The following is a 13,304-nucleotide window of genomic DNA, read 5'->3' on the forward strand; positions in this document are numbered from 1 at the left end:
TGACGCATTGCTCAACATACTTTACAACATCACGTTTCATGCCCGGCCACCAATAATCCTTCCTCAAATCAAGATACATCTTCGTTGCGCCCGGATGAATGGAATACTTTGATTTATATGCTTCATCAAGTAGCACTTGTCGATACTCACCCACCTTAGGCACCCACACTCTTCCTTGAAAGGACAACAAACCACGCGAACCCATAGTAATGAATTCCGATTGCCCCACAATTCGCTCTGCATGCTTGTTGTGAACGTAAGCCTCTATTTGAATCACACCAAGTTTTTCAAGAAAATCGTTAGTAATAATCATACGTAATAATCCCAATCATAACGCCGGGTGATGACTCTTTCAACTTAACGCATCCGTGACCACATTCGCCTTGCCCGGATGATAAAGTATTTCAGAATCATAATCTTTTACCACATCCATCCACCTACGTTGACGATAATTCAAATCTCGTTGATTAAAGAGATTTTTCAAGCTCTTATGATCCGAATAAATCGTACTCTTAACACCATACAAGTAATGGCGCCAAATTTTCAACGCATGCACAACCGCCGCCAACTCAAGATCATGAGTCGGATATCTCGTCTCGTGTTCCCTTAATTGTCGAGAGGCATAAGCGATGATTTTACCCCTTTGCATAAGAACACACCCGAGCCCATTTAGTGAAGCATCACAATAAACCGTCATGTCTTCCACTCCTTCCGGCAAAACTAACACAGGAGCTTGACACAACTTCTCTTTTAGCAATTGAAAAGCAATTTCTTGCTCGTTCTCCCAAGTAAATCTCGCGTTCTTCCTCGTCAATTTCGTCAATGAAGAAGCGATCTTAGAAAAGTCTTGGATAAACCGACGATAATAACCGGCCAATCCGAGAAAACTTCGGACTTCCGTAGGCGTAGTCGGTTGTCTCCAACTCTTCACCGTCTCTATCTTCCCCGGATCTACTTAAATACCATCTTCGTTCACAATATGGCCAAGGAATTGAACCTCCCTTAGCCAAAATTCACATTTGGAGAACTTAGCATACAACCTCTCCTTTCGTAACGTCTTCAATACTTCACGTAAATGACGTTCATGTTCGTTCATACTCTTCGAATAAACAAGTATATTGTCGATGAACACAATTACCGACTTGTCCAACATAGGTTGGCACACTCGGTTCATAAGGTCCATGAATGCCGCCGGTGCATTCGTAAGACCAAAAGGTATAACTACGAATTCAAAATGCCCATAACGCGTTCGAAAAGCCGTTTTCTCGATGTCTTCCTCACGGACCCGCATTTGGTGATAGCCGGATCGTAGGTCGATTTTAGAGAAATACGTTGCACCTTGGAGTTGTTCAAACAAATCGTCAATCCGAGGTAATGGATAACGATTCTTGATCGTCACTTTATTTAACTCCCGATAATCGATGCACATCCGCATACTACCATCCTTCTTCTTTACGAATAAAACCGGAGCGCCCCATGGCGAAGCACTTGGTCGAATAAAACCCTTCTCAAGCAACTCTTGGGTTTGATTTAACAACTCTTGCATTTCCGTCGGCGCTAAACGACAAGGAGTTTTAGCAATGGGATTAGCTCCCGGAACCAACTCAATGCGAAATTCAACTTGTCTTTCCGCCGGAACACTCGGTAACTCGTCCGGAAAAACGTCTCCGAATTAACTAACCACCGGAATTTCACGAATGGGTAGTGACTCATCACGAGTATCAACAACATGGGCAAGAAAGGCCATGCCACCACTATCGAGGAGACGACGTGCCCGTGCAAAAGTGCATATCGGCACAAGTCTTCTACGTTTATCACCGTGAATAATTAAGTCTCCCCCACTTGGGGTCTTCACACGAATAAATTTTTCATGGCATGCAATATCTGCTTTATTACGATTGAGCCAATCCATACCCACAACAATATCAAAATCGCCCAAGGTCATCGGAATGAGATCTATCTTAAAGTTTTTGACACCAAACACAACATCACAATTTTTACACACATCAACTACTAGCACTGTCTTGCCGTCCGCTATTTTGACTTCTATCGGACGACTTAACTTAGCTAACGGTCTATTAAGTTTAGGCACAAATTTAGGAGACACAAACGACAAATTTGCACCGCTATCGAAAAGAATCCTTGTCGGATTAGAATTGACCATGAAAGTACCTGAAACAACTTCGTTCGATTGTTTGGCTTCATTATTGGTCATCAAATAGTTGCGACCCCTAGCCGTACCCGCCGCCTTCTCTAACCGCTTCACATTATCGTTTCGCAAATCGGGACACTCCTGCTTCTTATGCCCTTCTTTACCGCAATTAAAACAAGTGACCTTGTTTCCGAAAGATGGTTTAGGACATTCACGAGCCATATGACCCGGTTGCCCACAATTGTAGCACGCATAAGAAAAACCCCCGGAAGCGCCCTTTTTCACGCTATTAACACTCTCGGAACCCTTCTTGTTCTTGTTCTTCTTGTTTGAAAAGTTAGAATGACTAGAACCTTCAAACTTTCTTTTGGAAAACGTGAAATCGCTTTTTCTTGGAACATCAGGCTCAAAACCCCGAGCCAATTCAAATAACTCATCAAAAGACTTAGCCATACCCCGACTAATCTTGCCCTTGAACTCATCATTCAAAGTACGGTAGAAATCTTTCATTAGCTTGTGATCGTCACCCCCATATTCCGGATAAAAACGAGTTTTTGCCAAAAAGGTAGACTTGAGTATGACCAAGTCCATTGAACCTTGTTGCAAATGGTGCAACTCGTCCCGGATTCTATCAAGGTCGGAAGAAGTTCGGTATTCTCTAAAGAATTCCTTCTTAAACTCCTCCCATGTCAAGCTCATGCATTGTTCTTCACCATATAAATTGATTTTATCGTCCCACCACAACTTGGCTTCTTCCCTCAACATACTAGAACCTTACCTCGCCTTCTTTTCGGGAGGACACTCCGCGGTACAAAAAGCCCCCTCGATATCAGAAATCCAACACATGCTTTTCAACGGATCTCGCACCCCATTAAACATCGGGGGTTGAGCGTCCTTGAAGTTCTTGTAGTGAAAGTCCCGCCTCCCTTCGCCTCCTTCACCACAAGGATAAACATTTCTAGTGTCAAGTGCCTCTTCGACAGTGACCTTCATTCGTTCATTAATTAAATCGGTTATTTGCTCGTCAACCGATTATTTGAAAACTTTCCTCACGCTAACAAGAAAATCCTCCTTGTAGTTCTTCAAGATGGCCTCAACCTTGGCCGTGAATTTGGAGTCCTCGCTTGTACCTCCGATATCGTTATCGTGTCCGTTTCTCGTCTTCATTCTATAAAACGGAAAAGGTTAAACAAAGAACGAAATGACATAACACGTAAGTATACATGCACACCACGCCACCCCATCTTGCTCAACAATCGTCGTACATTGCTTGTTTGATACGATTTGCACCCGTAACAACGGTAGCTAATCGTTGTTACGCGAGCACGTCGCATTAACTCGCTAGTACCACGTCTATCTCGCTTGATGATTGCTAAAACAACATGTGACGATCGCTCCAAATCCATATGGACGAACACGTCATTCATTAATTTCATTGCGAGGTATTTGACCTCTATGTGATACATTTTGTAACATTGTATTCGTTTGAAAAGGTATTTCATAAATGAATATATAAATTCCAGGTTTTTAACATCTGATGATTCCTACGTATAGACAATCACCATTTAAATGGTTTACAATAATACATCTGTTGACAATACAGTCAAAATAATATACATGGTAATGGTTTGGTGAATGCAAGTTTCTTGTATATAGCATGTATGACTCCAAGCACATATCTTGTATCACGTATAAGCAAACAGCGGAAGACTTCTAGAAACCTGAGAATAAACATGCTTCAAGTGTCAACACAAAGGTTGGTGAGTTCATAGTTTTAATATTACACATAATCCGTATATCAATGTGGATTACAAAAGTTCAGTTGTTTTATTCAAAACGTTTATCAATAGGTTTTACATAAAAGGTGGATCACAAGATTTCAGTTGTTTCATTCGAAACGTTTATCAATCGGTTCTACAAAATTGAGCACCCTGGTAACTAAACTTTAATGCTTATATAATTTGTACCCTTTGTATAATCATCTTAATAATACACGCAAACCAACGTGTACGCTTCTCAAATAGCATACGTCCGTTAAAAGGCTAGTGCTCTAGCTCGGACGGGGATGTCAAGCCCTATGGATCCATATACTACTACTCGCGCCCACCAGTTCTTATAACTGGCAGTTAACAGTTACCAAAGCTAAGGGATTTTCGGTTCAAACTCAGTGTAGAATTTAGTATGTACTTGTATCCATTGTGTTTTAAATAAAGTGCATGTATTCTCAGCCCAAAAATATATATTGCAAAAGCAATTAAAAAGGAATCAATGAAACTCACGCATATAAATATTGTATATCGGTTAATAAAGCATTTGCATGTATTCTCAGCCCAAAAATGTAGAGAGTAAAAAGGATCTTATGAAACTCACAGTTTAATATTGATATACAATATTGCAGGAAAGCACGTAGACGCATCGGAGATGATAAACACGAGGTTTGATTCACAAAAATACCCCCGAACATTACCCATAATTTCCTTGGCAATAACCCATTTTTCCTTAGCTCTAGCTCGCTCGGAAACTCGTTTTGAAAATTACTTGGACAGCACTCCGTTGTAATATTTTATGTACATTATTATTTTTGTATCGCAAAAATAATAACACTAATAATAAAAATAATAAGATTAATAATAATCTTATTAATAATAATAATAATAATAATAATAATAATAAAATAAATAAATACGGAGTAAAAATAATATTTATGTGTGATTTATCTGGCCAAAACTCGAGAATTTATAGCATGTGGCCTGAAATCTGGAGTCATGCGACTCGCATGGAAATGGCCTTCTGGCCATGCGACTCGCATGAGGACCAGGGACAGCTCACATTGTTTTGGCTCCTAGCTTGTCGACATAATATAAAATAAATATAAATATATAAATAATTAATATAATTATTTATATATTATATTTTATTCTTGTGCATAGTAGACTTGTAATTTTTGTTCCGATAAGTCGTACGTCATCACTCGACTTATGTCCCGGTTCCGGTTTCTCGAACGCATTTTCGTACGCTTAGAAAACTTGCATTTTACATTTCGTGACACGTACCTTTGTCAAAATATAGCCTTAAATTATCCCTTAATTATATCACTCAAAGTGTATCTTAAACTTTCGAGTGTTTTGGTCATTTACTTCTATAAATCATCGTCTCGCTATTTGTCAAATTTTACTGTAGCAATTCACTGTAGCAAAGTCAATTTCACTGTAGCAAATAGTGATTTTCGAAAACACTGTAGCATTTTGAGTAATGTGGCAATTTGAAAACACTGTAACAAATTAGTGTTTAACTGGTTCATCTTAAACGCTTTAGTTAACTTAACTAAATATCAATTGAATCAATAAACGAATGTTACTATCGTTTATTATATATATGTATATATCTTTTTAATATACATAAATCAGTTTTTAAATACACATTGGAAGTTATTTATAAATAAATTTTAATAATAAATATTTCAACTTATCATATACATTCGAATAGATATTTAAACCAATAAGTTTAATGTACGGTATCAAACAATTAATACATTGTTACCTTTTCATGTTATAGTATATATGTATCTATTTACATATAATTGTTCGCGAATCGTCGAAAACAACCGAAGGGTATTTAAATATATAAAAGTAATTCAAAAATTTTGAGATTCAGTTTTACAGACTTTGCTTATCGTGTCGGAAATGTTAATCATACAAAGATTAAGTTTAAATTTAGTCGAAATTTCTGGGTCATCACACAACACAAGGCAATTAGTGCATGGTTAATTCACATAAACACTAGCACTAACAATTCCCTTTCCGACCCAAAGTCCTACAAGTCCCGCATAAAGCGTACACACAGTAAAGTCTAAGTCTAGGAACATATCTCAAGTCACCTAAATCCCTTAGACCATGCTCTGATACCACTTGTAACAACCCAACCCAAACCACGACCAACCCGCGTTAAAATCTCAAAATAAAAAAAAAATTGTTCGTTCAGCAACTGGCGCGGCGCGCCAGACCCCCGCGCAGCGCGCCAAACTGGTCTGTCCCTAAAGTCTTGAAATGCGAAAAAGATTGGCCACTTCCCGACATAATTAGACAAAACGCTTTTAACAACATATTCAAATATGCAAAACTAACACATTCCATTAATAAAAATGAGTTTCACGAAGCGGGGCCCACATCGGCCGTTTTACAAGTTTAATACAAAATATGAGTTTCGACCATCAAAAGTTTAAGTACCAAACTACACTACGAGCATGGTGTTTGGGATTAAACTACCCAAGTCTCGGTCAAACTCCAAAAGCTAATATCTTCAAAAGCATTCCCTAACAACAACGGGATCTTTAATCCAAGATGATGCCCTTACCCTTGTCCACAACCGAACCTATAAAAAGGTAAACAACGAGAGGGTAAGCTAACGCTTAGTGAATGCAATAATTATACACATACATATATAATATACCTACTTGCAATCACTTACTCAAACAACGCATACATGCTAGCAACACAATTAGCTTATAATCTCGAATACGAGCTAGAAACCTCCAATACCACAAGCTAGCATAGCAACGCATATAAATATAACTCGAATAATATAATATGCTTACACTTACAACACAACAACCATGGTTAACCAATCGTACAAGGGAATGGCGCTCACGAAAATGCCATCGGTGTTCATAACATCCGTTAGGGTACTTAACACCTCGTATCACTAACCCCTAGGGTGGCACCTTAACACCTCGGCACTTCACCCCGAGTGGCATCTTAACACCTCGATACTTCACTCATTATTTTACGGAGTGGTGTCTTAACACTTCGACACCACACCCCCAGGTGGCATCTTAACACCTCGATGCTTCACCCTGAGTGGCATCTTAACACCTCGATGCTTCACTCATCACGTGAAACGTGGTGTCTTAACACCTCGACACTACGCATTTCACGCTACAACAAATAAATACATTATATACCTACACATATAATTATTCCACTCACCTCAAAATCTCTTGTGAAAAGATACCCGAGCTTGCAAAACCTCAATGTAACGTACCTATCACATTATACATATTATCAATCACAAACTCAAGTTGGTCAACCAATTCTTTCACCATTCTAAAGTCATTTTGACCCAAAGTGCAATTTCAACCCATTTGCACCCTTAACCCTAATTTTGGGTCAACTCATACCAAAACCTTAACATTAGCCATGATAGGTTTAAAACACATCTCAAAGCAAGTTTTAGACATTAATCACCAACATTAACTAACTTAAGTCCACTTTGACCCATTTGACAATTTAACGTCTACACACCCATTTCGGGTCGTCCACTAACCCACTTAACACCCCTTTATATATATATATAAGTATGCTAGTAATTTGACTAACCAATTTAAGCTCATAAACATAAATTAATACTTTGAAAACCCTAGTTAGTCAACTTTGAGTCTACATGACCCAAATTTACCCAAAAACCCCTAATTCACTAACAAATGGGTTTTATGTGCAACACTACCCAAACCCTAACCCTTAATACAATTAAAGTAAGAAATTAGGTTTTATAACTTACCAACACAATCACCACGTAGCTAGCGACTAGATGAACGACTTTAGAACTTGCACTAAGACCCGATTCAACCTCCTTCTTCCTTTAATGGAGCTTTCTCACTCTAGAACTTCCTCTCTCTCTAGGATTTAATGGAAAGTGATAAGGTAGATGGAAATGGAGTAAATGAGACTCCAACAACTGATCCCAAGCCTTAAAGTCGGGTCCCATGTGAATTTACCAAAAAGCCCTTAAAATATCTAATTTAAAAACAAAAGATGAGCTGTCAGCCCGTAATGGCGCGGCTCGCCACTGGTCCACGCGGCGCGCAGGTTGTCCAGTCCATATTCTTCTCTATTTTACAATACACAACGAAAACCCCCACAACTTGAATAACTTAATTACACATATGTACAATGAAATATTTGGGTCTTACACCGGGAGTGGCGATTTTTTTTTAAAAACCTATTCTTTTGAGGTATAACTATGTTTATTATTATTATTTCTTATTATTATTACTATTTCTATTATTATTATTGTTAGTATTATGTTAACTACTAATAACACCATTAATATAATTAAAAAGTATTATTATTATTATTATTATTATTATTATTATTACTAAGTATCATTAGTAATAGTACTATCAGTATTATTATTATTATTAGAATTATTATCAGTAACATCCTCAATGTTAATATTAGTAGTATCAATATGATTAAAATTATCATCTTAGCATAATTATCATTATTAATATCATTATTATTAAAAAGTAATATTAATAATACCATTAACATTATTATTACTATAAGTATTATTAAAATTATTAATGTTATTGTTATTATTAGTTATTATTATTATGATTATTATTATTAATCTTATTATAAATGATACAATTTATGAGTACTTTCATAAATATTAGTATTAATACCATTTTATAAATAACAGAATTATTATTATTAACATAAGTATATTATTAATGTTATTATCATTATATTTATCATTACTAATATTAACTTAGTATAATTAGAACTACCGTTTTGATAAACAGATGAAATATATACAAATATATTAAGACACATAACATAACAAAATCAATATTTTCATATACAAAAAAAAAAGAATATTTAAGACATATATATATATATATATATATATATATATATATATATATATATATATATATATATATATATATATATATATATCATTAATATAAAAATGATACAACTAATAAGTTATTATATATATAAAATTTATTCGCTTACAATTATGTGTATTAATAAATATACAAATGATATAGGTTCGTGAATCCAAGGCCAACCCTGCATTGTTCAATATCGTCATATGTATTTTTACTACAAAATACAATATCGTGAGTTTCATTTACCTTTTTTACCCTTTATATTTTTAAACTGAGAATACATGCGCAATTTTTATAAATGTTTTACGAAATAGACACAAGTAATTGAAACTACATTATATGGTTGAATGATCGAAGCCGAATATGCCCCTTTTTGCTTGGTAACCTAAGAATTAGTAAACCGATCTACTAATTGACTCGAATCCTAAAGATAGATCTATGGGCCCGACGAACCCCATCCAAAGTACCGGATGCTTTAGTACTTCGATGTTGTTTTATCATGTCCGAAGGATTTCCAGGAATGATAGGGGATATTCTTATATGCATCTTGTTAATTTCGGTTACCAGGTGTTCAATCCATATGAATGATTATTTTTGTCTCTATGCATGGGACGTATATTTATGAGAACTGAAAATGAAAATCTTGTGGTCTATTAAAATGATGGAAATGATTATTTATGTTAAACTAATGAACTCACCAACCTTTTGGTTGACACTTTAAAGCATGTTTATTCTCAGGTATGAAAGAAATCTTTCGATGTGCATTTGCTCATCTTAGAGATATTACTTGGAGTCATTCATGACATATTTCAAAAGACGTTGCATTCGAGTCGTTGAGTTCATCAAGATTATTATTAAGTCAATTATAGTTAGATATATTATGAAATGGTATGCATGCCGTCAACTTTCGATGTAATGAAAGATTATCTTTTCAAAAACGAATGCAATGTTTGAAAAATGTATCATATAGAGGTCAATTACCTCGCGATGTAATCAACTGTTGTGAATCGTTTATAATCGATATGGACTTCGTCTGGATGGATTATGACGGGTCTCTACAACGTACAAGCAATAAATCATCAAGTCCAACAATAAAAAGCCACTGGGACCCATAATTCCTATAACTAACCTAAACACTTCCATTAAATCCATGGTGAATGCGGGTAACTAACGCGGGTAACTAATCCGTACCTATGGTTCATTACGGGTAACTACGGGTAATGTGCGGGTAATGACGGGTAATGGAACCATAGGGAGTGGTATTGTGTTATACGAATTAAAATTTCAATATACTTGTTTGTTAAGTGTTCTCGATATGATTTGAGAAATATATTACGGAAAAATTATGTGCTTAATGGTTCAGAGAGTGTTTCAATTCTGAATGGTTCATCACTGAATGTTGAACCATTCAAATGTCAGAAACAAACGCTCTGAATGCTGAATGGTTCAGTATTCAACGCTGAACCATTCAATTAAGAGGTAAACAAACGCACCCTTAAACTCCTCGCGTCCTATTACAAGTGTCTACTTACTTTTTGCACACAACTTTAGAGATTTCACTAACTTCATTCTCAACCAATAAGAATTTATCTCTTTTCAGAATATTTTCTTCTGATTGATTAAAATACAAAGTGGTCACTTGAAATGGGACATCACAAAATGGAAACGTGGACATTTTAAATGGGATGGAGGGAGTACTGGAGTAGTTTTTAATCGTGAGATGATATAGCAAACTTGAGAAATAAGATACTTTTATTAGTGAAAATATTCAACTTATATCTTATTATTCGATAAAATGTCATGTACATATGCATTTTGTTAATATACTAGTGAAATGACCCGTGAAATCACGGGTTTGTTTAAAAGAAACAATTTAATGACATATTTTAAGTATTAAGTGAATGTAAATGTTAAAATCATTTATTTTAATGACTCGTTTGACTAAGAAACTTGTCGTTGTTTTTTATAAATATATAGATACATGTATTTTCGCATAAATATGTAACGTAATTAATTCCGTAAAAAGAATCCATAATTGAATATTAACTATATAATAATAATTATAATTATAATTATTATATGAAAGTAAATAATTATAATATTGTTCGCTCAAAGTTGAGTATTTGTTTTATTAGTTATAATAATAATTATTAGTAATAATAAATGCCTTTTAAATTTTTAAAAAAAATTAAAATTACAATTGAGGAGAGATTAGTATCTTCTTTTATAAAAGATTTCGTATTATTTTTTAATTAAATTAATATATAATTATGACATCATCATTGTGAAAATTAAAGAATAATTAGCTTAATGATGGCATCATCATTTTAGAGTTTTATATGACTACTAGTGAAATGACCCGTGAAATCACGGGGTTGTTTAAATGAAATAATTTAATGACATGTTTTAGGTATTAAGTGAATGTAAATGCTAAAGTCATTTATTTTAATGACCTGTTTGACTAAGAAACTTGTCGTTGTTTTTACAAATATATAGAGATATGTATTTTCACATACATATGTAACATAGTTAATTTCGTAAAAAGAATCCATATTTGAATATTAATAATATAATAATTATAATTATAATTATTATATTAAAATTAAATAATAATAATGAAGTTCGCTCAAAGTTGAGTATTTTTATTTTTAATAATAATAATAATTATTAGTAATAATAAATGCCTTTTAATTATTTTTAAAAAAATTAAAATTACAATTTATGAGAGATTAGTATTTTCTTTTATAAAAGATTTCGTATTATTTTTTTAATTAAATTAATATATAATTATGACATCATTATTATGAAAATTAAAGAGTAATTAGCTAATGATGAAATTATAATTTTAAAGATTTATATGACTATATAGATATAGATATAGATTTATCAAGTAAATACTTTATTGAAAAAAGTATTTATATCTATATACTCGTTTATTTTTCAAACTTGTTACGGATTTTGGAATTTAATCCAACTCAATTCATCAGAATTATAGAATAAATAAGATCACTACTACCTGAGCAAAGGAATTACACACCATTGACATGCACTGTCATCATTAGCTATAGTGTGGGCCATCTATTTAAAGGTGAATGCCCAAATATTTTTTTGTTATGAGTTTTATCAATTTATATTTTACACCCTAAAGTTTTGTTAGTTTACATTTACAAATTGAACTTTTGAACGATGTTGCATAAGGACACGTTGATGATAGGATGTTATAATATGCAATGCACGTGCGCGTAACCTTCAAATTTTATTTACGTAAGATAATGCTTATTAGTTACATATGATGCATTGGTGGATAAATATTGTTTTCGTTTTGTTTGATTTTAAAGTTCTATATGTATATATTCACCATAAAAGACAAAGTAGTAATTTTTTCAAGAAAAAATTACATCGATAGTACCTGTGGTTTATTCTATTTTTCATCACAACACCTATACTTTATTTTTTGCTTCATTAGTACCTCAGTTTTGTTCTAACACCTCACATGTTCAGCGCATGTGAGGGTAATTTCGTCATTTTACGTATAATAAGGAAAGCTTAGGTATCACTCATGCAAAAGTGAACAAACTACGGGTACTAATGGCGTAATTTTTTCTATCAATTACTTTAAATGAATTTTTTATTTATTATTATTATTATTATTATTATTATTATTATTATTATTATTATTATTACTATTATTATTATTATTATTATTATTATTATTATTATTATTATTATTATTATTATTATTGTTATTATTATTATTATTATTATTATTATTATTATTACTATTATTATTATTATTATAAGTGTATCTAAGTTGATTGCTTCAAACTAATAATAAGTAGAAGATTCATACTTTCTTGATTGCTTCAACTGAAAAACACATTCAAACATCACGTTCTGTAGCTTGGGTATTCTGATTTATATTTATTGTTGCCACATAATAACCTGAAAATGCAGTTTTGTACACATTCAGCCTAATTATGTTCTTATAATCAGCCAATCAAGAGAATACGAATTTTTAGTATCTTATAAAAATTGACATTTGCATTTTTCTGGAGAGGTTGCTGAAGCAAGGTTCAAGGAGGTTATGATATTTTACGAGGCCATAAAGACTGAAAGAAAGAGCATGAAATAGTTAGAGTAAATGTAATTTTGAAAGTGTAATAATAATAATAATAACAATAATAATAATAATAATAATAATTATTATTATTATTATAATAATAATAATAATAATAATAATAATAATAATAATAATAATAATAATAATAATTCATTTAAAGTAATTGATAAAAAAATTACGCCATTGGTACCTGTAGTTTGTACACTTTTGCATGATTGATACCTAAGCTTTACTTATTATACGTAAAATGATGAATTTACCCTCACATGCGTTGCACATGTGAGGTGTTGGGTACTAACCACGATTGTCCAATAAAACTGAGGTACTAATGACGCAAAAAATAAAGTATAGGTGTT

The sequence above is a fragment of the Rutidosis leptorrhynchoides genome, chromosome 11 (genome assembly GCF_046630445.1).
Source record: "Rutidosis leptorrhynchoides isolate AG116_Rl617_1_P2 chromosome 11, CSIRO_AGI_Rlap_v1, whole genome shotgun sequence".
NCBI lineage: Eukaryota > Viridiplantae > Streptophyta > Magnoliopsida > Asterales > Asteraceae > Rutidosis > Rutidosis leptorrhynchoides.